This window comes from Oncorhynchus mykiss, chromosome 1, assembly GCF_013265735.2.
Source record: "Oncorhynchus mykiss isolate Arlee chromosome 1, USDA_OmykA_1.1, whole genome shotgun sequence".
NCBI classification, from domain to species: domain Eukaryota; kingdom Metazoa; phylum Chordata; class Actinopteri; order Salmoniformes; family Salmonidae; genus Oncorhynchus; species Oncorhynchus mykiss.
In genome coordinates, this window is record NC_048565.1 from 22,447,558 (window position 1) to 22,461,798 (window position 14,241).

The window sequence follows — 14,241 nt, forward strand, 5'->3', positions numbered from 1 at the left end:
ATGAAACAAACAGAACGGAGAAAGACCCTTTGAAATCACTTAGAATTCATGTGCTGCCACCCTAAATAACATATTATTTTTTGCCATATCACCCAGCCCTAGGACCAATTTTCTTCGACCTTATGGCTTGGTTTTTGCTTTGACCATGCACTGTCAACTGTGTGACCTTATATAGACAGGTGTGTGGCCTTCCAAATCATGTCCAACAATTGAATTTACCACAGGTGGACTTCAATCAAGTTGTAGAAACATCTCAAAGATAATCAATGGAAACAGGATGCTCCTGACCTAAATTTAAAGTCTCATAGCAAAGGGTCTGATTACTTATGTAGATAAGGTATTTCAGTTTTTTTTTATCGATTTGAATTTCTTTTCCAAAAACCTGGTTTCGCTTTGTCATTATGAGGTATTGCGTGTAGATTGCTGACGATTTGTATTTATTTAATTCATTTTAGAATAAGGCTGTAACATAACAATGTTTAAAAAGTTACGGGGTCTGAATACTTCTCGAAGGAACTGTATATAGTGTATATGCATATGTTTCTGCCTTTATCTATGTTCATGAGTGTTCAGGATATCATGAAATACTGGGAGCTGAAAGTGCCGTTTTAAAGCTACTTTACTGTAATTCTACACATTTTGCCATTGGTTATAATGCTATCTAAGTGATTCAAAGATTAAAACAAAATCAAAACAATTTCATAACAAAATACTCCTGAATGCATAATTTGGTCATTGTTAGTCATTGTTAGTTCTCAAAGATTATCTTATTATAAAATATATAGGTCCATTATCTTTTCTATATACTTTCTATCTGGTTTTAGTCGTTTAAGTTTACACTGAAAACATTTTTCAGTGTACACTGAAAGCAAACTGATTATTATTTGTATTGTTTGGACATAGTGTGTCCTGAAAAGGCTGCTGTAACGTTAGGATTCGTATTCTTGTTGCATTACCAGATATGAAACAAAATGGTAGAAATACTTTGAAAACAGCTACTGCAGAATTTATTTAGCTATAAATCACAACTCGCACATACTTGACTTTTGACTTTTTTTATGAAATGCTTGCACTGTGTAGAGCCCTGAGTGTTACCAACAGCAAATATGGCAGGGGAATTCGACATTCTTACCCGCCAAATAGCCCTTACACAGCCTGGAGGTTTGTTTTGGGTCATTATCCTGTTGAAAAACAAATGATAGTCCCACTAAACGCAAACCAGATGGGATGGCGTATCGCAGCAGAATGCTGTGGTAGCCATGCTGGTTAAGTGTGCCTTGAATTCTAAATACATAACTGACAGTATCACCAGCAAAGCACCCCCACACCATCACACCTCCTCCTCCATGCTTCATGGTGGGAACCACACATGCGGAGATCATCCCTTCACCAACTCTGTGTCTCACAATGACACAGCGGTTGGAAATTTTTAGAATCACAGAATATATTGTCAATATTTACATGATACCGGGGCTCTTTGTGTGGTATGTTATGGTTTGATGGGACATATTTTATATAGATTTGAAATAGCTTTACAGTAACGTTTTCTAGGGTTACCTTTTATCAATGTTATGAATCATAATAATTGTTGAATATACAGTATGTCTTTCAGATCATCATTCCCAGGCTCATAGAAATCATAAACCGTCAGATCCATAAGAAGCTCAGCTTTGGGTATGACATCGGCAAAGGCAATGTCATCGGAGAGGAGCGCATAAGCAAGAGTATTGACCCTATCTCTGATGGCAAAAGCATATCTAAGGTGTTTTTAAATTACATTTACAATACAGTACACAACAAGAGCTGTTGATCTTTCACAACATGATATCATGTTTAGACCTCTCATACTCAATAAGTATGACCTCATCTTTACCTTCAGAACACACACACACGTTCTCCACTGCCAAGGACACTCAAGACTTTGAGAATCCATCAAACCTAACCTATACTCTGAATGATCGGCTATGAAAAGCCAACTGACATTTACTCCTGAGGTGCTGACCTGTTGCACCCTCGACAACCACTGTGATTATTATTATTTGACCCTGCTGGTCATCTATGAACATTTGAACATCTTGGCCATGTTCTGTTAAAATCACCACCCGGCACAGCCAGAAGAGGACTGGCCACCCCTCATAGCCTGGTTCCTCTCTAGGTTTTTTCCTAGCTTCTGGCCTTTCTAGGGAGTTTTTCCTAGCCACCGAGCTTCGACACCTGCATTGCTTGCTGTTTGGTGTTTTAGGCTGGGTTTCTGTACAGCTGATGTAAGAAGGGCTTTATAAATACATTTGATTGAATAAGTCTCAGGTACAACCCTAATATAATATTATTAGAATTTCTTGCTGTTTCTGCAACACAGCGATGTGTCTAGGCAAATAATAACTTCTCTATAACCCTATATTGTGTTGCAGAAATGTTTTATTTAACTAGGCAAGTCAGTTAAGAACAACATCTTATTTACAATGAAGGCCTAGGAAGAGTGGGTTAACTGTCTTGTTCAAGGGCAGAACAACAGATTTTTACCTGGTCAGCTCAGGGATTTGATCTTGCAATATTTTGGTTACCGGCCCAATGCTCTAACCACTAGTCTACCTGCCACCGCCTGAATTGAGAAGTATTCTGGAGAGAAACCGCAAGCAGGTTGTCTGGGAGATTGCCTTGATTTAGCATGACTGATAAATACCAATCACTTTAAATCAAGGCAATCACTTTAACTAGGGTCACTGTGGGGTCGCCAGTATAGTATAGTTGGCTTTAACTCACCATAATGTGATAAGTTTACTGTGCCTGTTTTGACAGCAACAATCCTTCAGTCCTATTTACATGTCAAGTATCCTACATTGAATCTCCCCTAAATGGATATAGATGAAAAAATAATTCAATGAAACATTGACAGAAACCTTCAATGGACTGATGTCGATGCTCTCGAGTGGAAGGTGTAATGTGTGATATTCTAATTGTGTACCTGGGTCAATTGATGAAAATGCACTACTAGCCAATCATGTTTTAAAGATGTACCGTCGTTTTAACTTATGCATGTAGTGGTTCTACACACCTCACTATTTCAAGTCCTGACCAGGCTTAATTGAGAGGGAGAAAGAGGGAGCAGTCTGGGAGATCAAGGCTGTGTACCTTTAGAGCAACTATCTTCTTAGATAGAACCATCAAAGGAAACGGGACACATCAGCAAATACTAATGATTGGGGGAAAAAAAGGAATGGGATGTAACTACCATTCCATTGTACCCCATAAAAGCCAGAGAAGGGATATAAGTGACTCCTCAAAGTAGGGGACCTAAATGTGTTCTGGGAGAGTACAGGGGCTCAGTAGGATACTGTGTGGTAATAATGCCTTAAGGAGCCATTTTCTCAGATTCCCTGCATGCTCTCCTGCCGGAGGAAATTGATGAGTCTTTCTGGAAACTATATAACACATCTCATTAGCATTTAGAAAAAGCAGATCTGTGGTGACCTTAGGGAGTCATCACAGACACAAAGCAGGATTACACACTACAAGTGTATGTAAAACAGCTTGATTTTATATTTGTGAAATAGAAATATGTAGCCCTTAGTGCATCACAACCCACTGGGGAAAAGGTGGTTGAATCAACATTGTTTCCACATCATTTCAACAACAAAAATGTTTATGCGATGATGCTAAATCAACATGGGAATATCAACATAAGGGAATTTTGTATTTTTTTTCTCCCAACTTTTAACATAAATCCAATGTCATGGTGACATTCTGTTGATTTCACAATGAATTCACATTAGTTGTCACCTCAACCAAACGTCAATCAAAAATAGACTGACGTCTGTACCCAGTGGAAAGTTCTTGTTGTTATGTGAGGGGAAGCTTACCCACAACTGTGCAAAGTTTACCACTGCCAGGAAAGTGAGTAAGATCACGACTCTGTGGTATCCCTTCTCAGGCTAGCTGCAGAGACCAATCCGAAGATTGCCATCTCAGTGAAGACCAGACAAGCCATACGAGCCATGCGAGAGAGACGAGAGAGACGTCATCCATACACTCATCTCCGGGGGGCTCTTAGACAACTTAGAGGCATCAATACTGGAGAAAGTGCTTCAGGATTAAAAAAAGAAACGGAATGGAGCTAAGCACAGGCAAAATCCTAAAGGTTAACCCGTTTCAGTCTGCTTTCCACTAGACACTGGGAGATGAATTCACCTTTCAGCAGGACAATAACCTAAAACACCAAACCTAAACCTACATAACCTTAAGGCCAAACCTACACTGGAGTTGCTTACCAAGAAACCAGTGAATGTTTCTGAGTGGCCAAGTTACAGTGTTGACTTTCATCTACTTGAAAATCTATGGCAATACCTGAAAATGGTTGTCTAGCAATGATCAACAACCAATTTGACAGTTTAAAAATGTTTGAAAAGAATAATGTGTAAATGTTGCATAGTCCAGGTGTGGAAGCTCTTCGAGACTTACCCAGAAATACTCAAAGCTGTAATCATTGCTGTTATAGTGTGGACACTATATAAATAATTACATTGAATATGTTATTGTACTTACCTGCAGTATAGTATGATTACTATTCATGTGTTTGTGGTTATTATTGGCCTTGACCTTTTACCCTTTGATGATATCATCACCCAGAGTTGTACCTGTTCAATGCAGTTCAACCACAGGTTGAGTGGGCTGTATCACTTTGCTGTGTTTGTACCGTTTCTACATGGCTGTACACCTTTGAATTATTAGGTTGAAAGTAAAGGGAAGTAACATTGAATTATGTGCGGGCATTCCTTGTCAAGTTACTACAGTTGCAAAAGGTGCTTCTGCAAAGTTTTGACTCAGGGGTGTGAATACCTACAGTGGGGCAAAAAAAGTATTTAGTCAGCCACCAATTGTGCAAGTTCACCCACTTAAAAAGATGAGAGAGGCCTGTAATTTTCATCATAGGTACACTTCAACTATGACAGACAAAATGAGAAAAAAAATCCAGAAAATCACATTGTAGGATTTTTTATGAATTTATTTGCAAATTATGGTGGAAAATAAGTATTTGGTCACCTACAAACAAGCAAGATTTCTGGCTCTCACAGACCTTATTTAAGAGGCTCCTCTGTCCTCCACTTGTTACCTGTATTAATGGCACCTGTTTGAACTTGTAATCAATATAAAAGACACCTGTCCACAACCTCAAACAGTCACACTCCAAACTCCACTATGGCCAAGACCAAAGAGCTGTCAAAGGACACCAGAAACAAAATTGTAGACCTGCACCAGGCTGGGAAGACTGAATCTGCAATAGGTAAGCAGCTTGGTTTGAAGAAATCAACTGTGGGAGCAATTATTAGGAGTTGGAAGACATACAAGACCACTGATAATCTCCCTCGATCTGGGGCTCCATGCAAGGTCTCACCCCGTGGGGTCAAAATGATCACAAGAACGGTGAGCAAAAATCCCAGAAGCACAATCCCAGAGAGCTGGGACCAAAGTAACAAAGCCTACCATCAGTAACACACTACGCCGCCAGGGACTCAAATCCTGCAGTGCCAGACGTGTCCCCCTGCTTAAGCCAGTACATGTCCAGGCCCGTCTGAAGTTTGCTAGAGAGCATTTGGATGATCCAGAAGAAGATTGGGAGAATGTCATATGGTCAGATGAAACCAAAATATAACTTTTTGGTAAAAACTCAACTGGTCGTGTTTGGAGGACAAAGAATGCTGAGTTGCATCCAAAGGACACCATACCTACTGTGAAGCATGGGGGTGGAAACATCATGCTTTGGGGCTGTTTTTCTGCAAAGGGACCAGGACGACTGATCCGTGTAAAGGAAAGAATGAATGGGGCCATGTATCGTGAGATTTTGAGTGAAACCCTCCTTCCATCAGCAAGGGCATTGAAGATGAAACATGGCTGGGTCTTTCAGCATGACAATGATCCCAAACACACCGCCCGGGCAACGAAGGAGTGGCTTCGTAAGAAGCATTTCAAGGTCCTGGAGTGGCCTAGCCAGTCTCCAGATCTCAACCCCGTAGAAAATCTTTGGAGGGAGTTGAAAGTCCATGTTGCCCAGCAACAGCCCCAAAACATCACTGCTCTAGAGGAGATCTGCATGGAGGAATGGGCCAAAATACCAGCAACCGTGTGTGAAAACCTTGTGAAGACTTACAGAAAACGTTTGACCTCTGTCATTGCCAACAAAGGGTATATAACAAAGTATTGAGATAAACTTTTGTTATTGACCAAATACTTATTTGCCACCATAATTTGCAAATAAATTCATTAAAAATCCTACAATGTGATTTTCAAATGTTTTTCCTAATTTTGTCTGTCATAGTTGAAGTGTACCTATGATGAAAATTACAGGCCTCTCTCGTCTTTTTAAGTGGGAGAACTTGCACAATTGCTGGCTGACTAAATACTTTTTTGCCCCACTGTATGTAAATGAGATATTTCTGTATTTCATTTTCAATAAATGTGCAAAAAATGTTTCACTTTGTCATTATGGGGTATTATATGGGTGAGAAAAAATATATTGAATCCATTTTGAATTCAGGCTGTAACACAATAAAATGTGGAATAAGTCAAGGGGTATGAATACTTTTTGCAGGCACTGTAAATGACCAAGTTTCCACCAATAATCCCAGCACCAAGAGCAGCGAAACTTCTGCAGAGTTTGCATTGATTGAACAAAGATAGCACCCAGATTGAGTTCATCAAGGTAGAGCACACATCTCCTATACCCTTGCCTTAGATTGACAAGCGTTTTATTTTCTGTATTATATTATGAACATGTTACTTTCATGTTTGCAACAACAACAAAAAATGTGTGTTATTTCTGAGTGGCCATGCTTATTTTCTTTGACTTTGGAGACACAATCACACAAGAAAATGAAGCCCTTCAAGGAATACAACTTGATTGTCTCTGGCATGGTTATTTTTTTTATTTATTTAACTAGGAAAGTCAGTTAAGAACAAATTCTTATTTACAATGACAGCCTAGGGACAGTGGGTTAACTGCCTTGTTCAGGGATAGAATGACAGATTTTTACCTTGTCAGCTCAGATGATTTGATCTGGCAACCTCTTGGTTACTGTCCCAACACTCTAACCACTAGGCTACAGGGCAGTATGTAAGGTATGTACTAATGTGTACTACAAAAGGTGTAAAATGAATAACATCTTACTGAGTTTATGTTGTGGTAATAATTGGTTAATGTTCTGAACATACATGCCCATTTTTGTATCAAGCTGGTTTGGTATATGATCAAACACAAAAAACTTGAATCATCACTGCTGAACGTGATAGTTGGGAATGAATGTCAGTGGCATGACACTTCATTATTTTCATTGCAACTAAATAATGACTGACTGATCATAAGTTGACTACTACTCACCAGTAGTTTCCCAATATACTCTGTGAACTAATTACCCATCTCCGTCACGTTATAACTCTGTAGAACACAATATCAAGTATACAGTCAATGCCGTTAATATGTGTAAATTACAGTTAATCACTTGTCATTTTGGTCACCCTAAAAAGTAACACAATGTAAGCTATTTCAACACATTACAGTGTGACACTGCAATTATGGGTCATTTAGAAAGGCGGGCATAATAGCCCTCTTTGTAGAGACACCTTTACTTGCCTTGTGATCTCACACTTCAATATCAGCTTTGTATGTCCATTTTCTATACCAAATTGTGTTTCTTTACCTCTGAATACAAAACTGGACTTACATGTTGTAATCAGAAAATGACATTAATAAAGTACAATTGTCACATGTTTTTAAGGCAGTATAAGGCATTAGTTTCAGAACAAGATTATTATGCAATGTCAGAAACATTAATGAACATGTTTCCTAAATGTTCTTTATATTGAATTTCTTATTCGGCTGATACAGCAAGCTGAAGAACCCTCGGGGACAATTTGGTGTTGAAGCTTTATCAAGGACAGTAGAAAAAAAACCCACAAAAATAAATCTGAAATAGAAATGTTGAATGCAACAACAACGTCTATGTCGTAAAAGAAGGGGCAGTCTGTATTGTAGTACTGCATTAGCAAGTTAGACATTCTGTTTTGAAACAGAAAGGTTGTCACATTTTTTTAAGCACAAACAACCTTCACAAACAACCATTTGTTACTGTATTACCAAGTTGTCTTTTGCCATGGTTTTATCTCCTGATCCTGGAATGATTTACAGTGCCAAGACAGGTCATTTTCACATTGTATGAAGACAGAGTGTGTAATGAGCACTATGACTCTTGGTGAGTCATGGAGCAGCACAATGGGCATAAAAGCATATGATGTAGGCCAGCTGTCACACTTACAGACAGCAGTATCCTCTCAGAGCTCCCATCCTTATTCCCTGGGTCACATTGATGACGCTGGTTGATACTTACTCTTCAAGAGGTGTAATAACATGTACACATCACCTGCTTACATTTCTACATTGTAGTTTACATGGAAGGGTTTCCGTTTATTCAAATGGAAGCAGCACCTTGAAGTGTCTCTATTTCCAACTATGTTATTTGTATTATTTATGAGCCAATTTAATACCACATGCTGGTTGTCTCGAATTGTCAGCTACCCGAATCATCAAACAAGCCCAACGTCGCTTGATTGACGCTCTGTGGTCATTACCCTGTGTATGAATGTGAATTCCCATACTATGCTGTATTCCAAATGACTGGAGGAAGCCCAAACTTTGGAGGCAAGAGGCCCAGGGAGAAGATAATATTGACACTAGTGACAGACTGCAGGAGCTATGGGGCCATCCTGGGATAACTTTATTGTCTGAATCAGCAGCCTATGGCGATGACAGTCACCTGCAAGACAGTCACTCAGGTCTCACTACTGTTCATGTATTAAACTTTGTTCATATGAAATGTGCTGAAAATCTGAATGCAAGTGTTGGATGAACATATTCCATTTTAATCTCAAAACTCAGATTAGAACAACTGTAATGAGAGTAGTATGGACAAAGTGGTCAATCCTATAAAGGATCTTGCTCCTAGAACAGACCTGTGTCTGATGCAGTTTTCACAGAATGACCAAGTAACTTGATATCCATTGTCAGATAGTAGCTACCGGGTTTTATCTTCTTAGATACATTGCATTTGGAAAGTTTTCAGACCCCTTGATTTTTTCCACATTTTGTTACGTTCCCTCATTAACCTACACACAATACCCCATACTGAGAAAAAGTTTAGAAAATGTTGCAAATGTATTAAAAATAAAAGTATTCAGACCCTTTGCTATGAGACTCAAAATGGATCATCCTTGAGATGTTTCTACAACTTGATTGGAGTCCATCTGTGGTAAATTCAATTGATTGGACATGATTTGGAAAGGCACAAACCGGTCTATATAAGTCCTACAGTTGACAATACATGTCAGAGCATAAACCAAGCCATGAGGTCGAAGGAATTGTCTGTAGAGCTCCATAATAAACATGATTGAGTCGAGGTACAGATCTGGGGAAGGGTACCAAAAAAGTTCTGCAGCATTGAAGGTCTCCAAGAACACAGTGGCCTCCATCATTCTTAAATGGAAGAAGTTTTGAACCATCAAGACTCTTCCTAGAGCTGGCCGCCCGGCCAAACTGAGCAATCGCAATTGGGGGAGAAGGGCCTTGGTCAGGGAGGTGACCAAGAACCCAATGGTCACTCTGACAGAGCTCCAGAGAACTTTCAAGAAGGACAACCATCTCTGCAGCACTCCGCCAATCAGGCCTTTATGTAAGAGTGGCCAGACAGAAGCCACTCTTCAGTAAAAGGCACAACAGCCCGCTTGGAGATTGCCAAAAGGCACCTAAAGACTCTCAGACCACGAGAAACAAGATTCTCTAGTCTAATGAAACTAAGATTGAACTCTTTGGCCTGAATGCCAAGCGTCATGTCTGAAGGAAACCTGGCATCATGCCTACGGTGAAGCATGAGGGTGGCAGCACCATGCTGTGTGGATGTTTTTCAGCGGCAGGGACTGGGAGACTAGTCAGGATCAAGGGAAAGATGAATGGAGCAAAGTAAAGAGAGATCCTTGATCAAATTAAAGTTTATTTGTCACGTGCGCCAAATGATGAAAACCTGATCCAGAATGCTCCGAACCTCAGACTGGGGCAAAGGTTCACCTTCCAACAGGTCAATGACCCTAAGCACACAGCCAAGACAACGCATGAGTGGCTTTGGGACAGGTCTCTGAATGTCCTTGAGTGGCCCAGCCAGAGCCCGGACTTGAACCCGGTCTAACATATTTGGAGAGACCTGAAAATAGCTGTGCAGTGACACTCCCCATCCAACCTGAAAGAGCTTGAGAGGATCTGCAGAGAAGAATGGGAGGAACTCCACAAATACAGGTGTGCCAAGCTTGTAGCGTCATACCCAAGAAGACTTGAGTCTGTAATCGCTGCCAAATGTGCTTCAACAAAGTACTGAATAAAGGGGCTGAAATGTGAAAAAAGTTATAAAAACCTGTTTTTGCTTTGTCATTTAGGGTTATTGTGTGTAGATTGATAAGGCTGTAACGTAACAAAATGTGGAAAAGTCAAGGGGTCTGAATACTTTCCGAATGCACTGTATGTAGAGTGCAAAGATGTAACCGTGCGGTTGATAAACCAGCCATAGGGACTCTTCTCCAACTGCGCCACGTAATCATCAATCAATCAATACAATGTATTTATAGAGCCCTTTTTACAACAGCAGCTGTCCCAGAGAGCTTATACAGAAACCAAGCCTAAAACCCCACAGAGCAAGCAAAATAAATCCCTAGAATGGCAGGAACTTAGAGAGAGGAACCAGGCTCTGAGGGGTGGCCAGTCCTCTTCTGGCTGTGCCGGGTGGAGATTGAAATAGATTAAAAGAGTACATGGCCATTAAGGCAGTAGCCAAAATAAAATGCAATTGAATAAACATGAAATTTAACCAGGTTTCCATCCAACCTTTTTAAGCAAGTAAAGTACATGACGAATAAAAAATGTAATGACAGGCCTAATGGAAACAGAACATTTTTCAATAAACTTTCCAAATGTTGACAAAAGAAAATACACTAGACAAGGTGGGATTGTTTTGTTTCAGTAAAATGAATTATGCGAGAAATGTTGGTGGAAACACTTTTATGTGAAAATATTTATATAATATAATTGAAATATATAGGCCTATAGCTAGGTTTCCATCCAATTGGCGACAGATTTTCATGCGAATATTCTAAAATCTGCATACGCTCATTTCCCTCCAGAGATGTTTCTTCCATCAAATTTACTTGTTGCGGATAAAAGGCTGTTGGTGATGATGTAGTGCACATAAAATACCTTTTACGTTTAAATTTGCATGTACCGAAACAAGTGAAATGTTTTTTTCCCACTCTACTGATGGTTTTTCACCAAAAAATGTTACGTTGTATACAGGGATGCAAACTGGCGAGGGCCCATAAAGGTGACACTTTTTTTTGCACTGAAACATGCAACAAGTCCCTGCTAGGGGGAGGTTTTAATTATACAACAAATACTATGATCTACATGATCAGTCTGTGTGTAAAATAAAAAGTGGTTAATGTGAACCTAACTCACAGCTAGAAAATGTAAGGAAAGCAATCCAATGTTATGTGTTGCCTAGACTTTACTGCAAATGACACAAGTCATACACTAATATTGCAGTTAGCCTCGACAGCCTTTATAACAGAACGCGTGTGACCACACACATCTAAATATTGCACTTGGGGAAAAAAACATATTAAAGTAGAAATAGAATTAAACAAACATTCTATTTTTGCTCTATTATAGAGGTCACTATAGTAGATATTGATCAAGTGTACAAGGCTACATGTGTGCAAAAATAACATTCACTGAGTACAAATATAATAATCCCCCCTCACTCACACACAAGTGTTACTGTCAAGTAACACAACAAAAGCAATATTTTTGGGCTACACTGCACATTATTACATTTGACACTTTCTGCCTGTGGTCATCTGTTCTACAATGTGCCAGCAGAGAATGATACCCTTTGTTGGCATAATTGATCTCTTTCATTGTATTGAAAACGTCAGAAAGAGGGATAGTGTGTGGTGTTCTTTTCACCATAGTGGCATCCAGCTTAAGCCAGGCCCAGCTCCAGCTCCACTTGATCCCTGAATCCACGTGTTTAACAAGCAACGCCTAATTTTCACCTAATTCTCTCATTCGGAATTAACCACATACTGTAGAGGGAAAACATTAGTGCACAGAGAGTAGTTAGTTTATTAGCTAGTTAACTAGTTTGTTAGTTAACTAGTTAACATTTCATCCAGATTGCCAGGATCCAGTAAGCAACTAACCCATTATACCTTGAGGAACGGCAAGGAGTCGTATACCAGTTAACGTTAATATTATAGCGAATTGGTTAGGTTACTAACGTTAGCTCATCTGATGTTGTGCTGTCTGACTTTATTAGCCAGCTAATTTTCACACAATAAACTCAAATATTTGATCATCACCTTCTCACCCCTGTCTCTGTGGTCAGGTTTCTCACCAACCTCTTCGATATCATTCAGGGGACTTTAACTGGCAAACTGATGGCTTTCCACTCTCCTCTGTCTTTCCAGAGCGCACGCTGATACTGTAACTAGCACATTGGCTGTCTCATATCTCTTCAGTAACATGCTGCATTCTGTTGTTATGTGAATGATTGGCTCCAAACGTGCATCACTCGTTCGCTTACAGCCAGTGATCCAAAGGCCCAAACTTTTCTCATTGGATCTACACGAATCACATACAGTTGAAGTCGGAAGTTTACATACACGTTAGCCAAATACATTTAAACTCCGTTTTTCACGATTCCTGACATTTAATCCGAGTAAAAATTCCCTGTTTTAGGTCACTTAGGAGCACCACTTTATTTTAAGAACGAGAAATGTCAGAATAATAGTAGAGAGAATGATTTATTTTAGATTTTATTTCTTTCATCACATTCCCAATGGGTCAGAAGTTTACATACACTCAATTAGTATTTGGTAGCATTGCCTTTAAATTGTTTAACTTGGGTCAAAAGTTTTGGGTAGCCTTCCACAAGCTTCACACAATAAGTTGGATGAATTTTGGCCCATTCCTCCAGACAGAGCTGGTGTAACTTTGTCAGGTTTGTAGGCCTCCTCGCTTTTTCAGTTATGCCCACAATTTTTCAATGGGAGGGGGGTCAGAGCTTTGTGATGGCCACTCCAATACCTTGACTTGTTGTCCTTAAGCCATTTTGCCACAACTTTGGAAGTATGCTTGGGGTCATTGTCCATTTGGAAGACCCATTTGCGACTAAGCTTTAACTTCCTGACTGATGTCTTGAGATGTTGCTTCATTATATCCACATCATTTCCCTCCCTCATGATGCCAACCTATTTTGTGAACTGCACCAGCCCATCCTGCAGCAAAGCACCCCCAAAACATGATGCTGCCACCCCCGTGCTTCACGGTTGGGATGGTGTTTTTTTGCTTGCAAGCCTCCCCCTTTTTCCCCCCAAACATAACGATGGTCATTATGGCCTAACAGTTCTATTTGTGTTTCATCAGACCAGAGGACATTTCTCCAAAAAGTACGATCTTTGTCCCCATGTGCAGTTGCAAACCGTAGTCTGGCTTTTTTATGGCGGTTTTGGAGCAGTGGCCTTTTCCTTGCTGAGCGGCCTTTCAGGTTATGTCGATATAGGACTCGTTTTACTGTGGATATAGATACTTTTGTACCCGTTTCCTCCAGCATCTTCACAAGGTCCTTTGCTGTTGTTCTGGGATTGATTTGCACTTTTCGCACCAAAGTACATTCATCTCTAGGAGACAGAATGAGTCTCCTTCCTGAGCGGTGTGACAGCTGCGTGGTCCCATGGTGTTTATACTTGCGTACTATTGTATGTACAGATGAACATGGTACCTTCAGGCACTCCCATGGATGAACCAGACTTGTGGAGGTCAACAATTATTTTTCTGAGGTCTTGGCTAATTTCTTTTGATTTCCCCATAATGTCAAGCAAAGAGGCACTGAGTGAAAGTAGGCCTTGAGATACATTCACAGGTACACCTCCAATTGACTCAAATTATGTCAATTAGACTATCAGAAGCTTCTAAAGCCATGACATGATTTTTGGAATTTTCCAAGCTGTTTAAAGGCACAGTCAATTTAGTGTATGTAAATTTCTGACCCACTGGAATTGTGATGCAGTGAATTATAGTGAAACAATCTGTAAACAATTGTTGGAAAAATTACTTGTATCATGCACAAAGTAGATGTCCTAATCGACTTGGCA